The sequence below is a fragment of the Pinus tabuliformis genome, chromosome 1_1 (genome assembly GCF_031772625.1).
Source record: "Pinus tabuliformis cultivar Carrire ecotype Pingquan chromosome 1_1, CPIR1, whole genome shotgun sequence".
Taxonomy (NCBI): Eukaryota; Viridiplantae; Streptophyta; class Pinopsida; order Pinales; family Pinaceae; genus Pinus; species Pinus tabuliformis.
In genome coordinates this window covers 603708444-603710632 of record NC_142297.1, presented here as the reverse complement: position 1 = coordinate 603710632, position 2189 = coordinate 603708444, and positions in this window count along the sequence as shown.

Sequence of the window (2189 nt, the reverse complement as noted above, 5' to 3'; positions counted from 1 at the left end):
TCCGTTCCCATTCCCATTGATAATAACCAATCAATGGTTTGTCCACCCATGGTATAGCCCATCACCTCTGTCAGCTCTACCAAACCCTTCATATTCTCTGGTAACAACCAATTCACTGCACGCCCATGAGATCTCAATTTCAACTCATTTTTAATTTCATCCAACTGTTTAATACAGTGAGCAGGCATTTGCACTCTCAAACTGTCCCTACTACAAGATTGCAATTCCTGCGGCTGTGACTCCTCGCGTTCATTCCTAGATCTTCTCTTCCTGTTGGTCATGGCGACTGGATCAGAGTACAACCCGAAATTTAAATCCCAATTTGCCTGACCCCACTATATCTTGCAACACAAAGAACGTGATGCTCTCACTGCGATATCTCACATTTTCAAAATACTATCCTGTATTAATATGGATTTATCAACGAGTTCAAGTTTAGGGCGCTAAAAATTGGAAGTATTTTTTGCGATAGATATGGACTTAAAATAGATGTCGGTTATTTTAATAATTATAATTATCTATTTAAATATATGTCGGCTATTTTAATAATTATAATTATTTATTTAAATATTTTTATTTTTACTTTTAATCTATTGAAAATGTTTACATGTTTGTTTTTTTAATAGTAAAATTATGTGTATGATGAATTGTGTAGGGTTCCATTCATGATTTAGGGTTAAAACCCAAGAGATTCGGTCATTAATCAGCAATAAACACTTATTGCAATAAGGCTCAAATGTCAAATAAAAACTTCTTTGATGAGTTGGGTATACTCTGACCGGTAAGGACTTTTCTCATGAGTTGGGTAAGGACTTTTCTGATTAGTTGGGTATATTTTAATGCAGGTATATTTTAATGAGTAGTTGGGTATATTTTAATGCAGGTATATTCTAATAGGTAGTTTAATTAATAGAGGAAATGACTCTTTTCTAAAAACTTTTTCTAAATTTCAACAGGAAATTTTAAAATCATAAATTTAACTTGTTAGTGTCTCAAGGGTTTTTTAAGGTGTTGAATCTATTTATGCATTCAAAAATGTATTTTGAACAATAAGAAATCACAATCTTACTAAAAATGTATTGTCAATTCTTGTCAAAAAGTCATTTCATCAAATAGTTAAAGTATGCCATAGTCTAATCCATAGTTTAGGGTTAAAACCTAAGAAATTTGGAATATAAATGGTGTCTCAAGGTTTTTTAGGGTGTTGAATCCATCTATACATTGTGCATTTTAAACAATAAGAAATCAAATAGTTAAAGTACGCCATAGTCTAATCTATAATTTAGGGTTAAAACCTAAGAAATTTGGAATATAAATGGCATCTCAAGGTTTTATAGGATGTTGAATCCATCTATACATTGTGCATTTTAAACACTAAGAAATCAAATAGTTAAAGTACACCATAGTTTGATCCATAATTTAAGGTTAAAACTTAATAAATTTGAAATATAAATGGCGTCTCAAGTTTTTTAGGTCGTTGAATCTATCTATACATTATGTATTTTAAACAATAAGAAATCACAATCTTACTAAAAATGTGCTGTTAGATTCAAACAAAAAACATTTCAACTATTAATTAATCTACCCCATAACCTAATCCATAATTCCTAATCCATAATTTCAAATTAAAATCTAAAAGAATTATCCTTCCATCAATGATATTGAAATTCAAAATCCATAATGACAATATCATTGATAAGTTGGATATGGTTCCATCAATGCTTTGGAGTTAAAACAAACTTAAAACTTAAGACCCTTAATCCATAATATTGGGGTTCAAAACCAATGGGTATTTCAATCATGTGGATTCATTTCCATATGATATGTTTGGCTAAAAGAATACACACAATATTGATGGTTGCTATATGGTTAAAATTCAAATCCATGGCTGGTAAATAAAAGCAATGGATTATTGTCTTGCTCCATGAGTTTAGATACAAATAGGATTCTAAGGAATAGGGTTAGGTTAGGTTTCATATGTGAATAATTTTTTTTTAGAATATGTGTCATATTTTAGGGATTAGGTCTAAGATTTTTTATTTTAGTTTTTTTTAATCTAAATTCAGAGTTGTAAATTAAATATAAAATATATTATTCTTAATTTATAGTTGTGGGTTTATAAAATTTGAGATGGTATAACAGATTTTAAATTATAATATAAACATTATATATGGAATAATTTATATAAA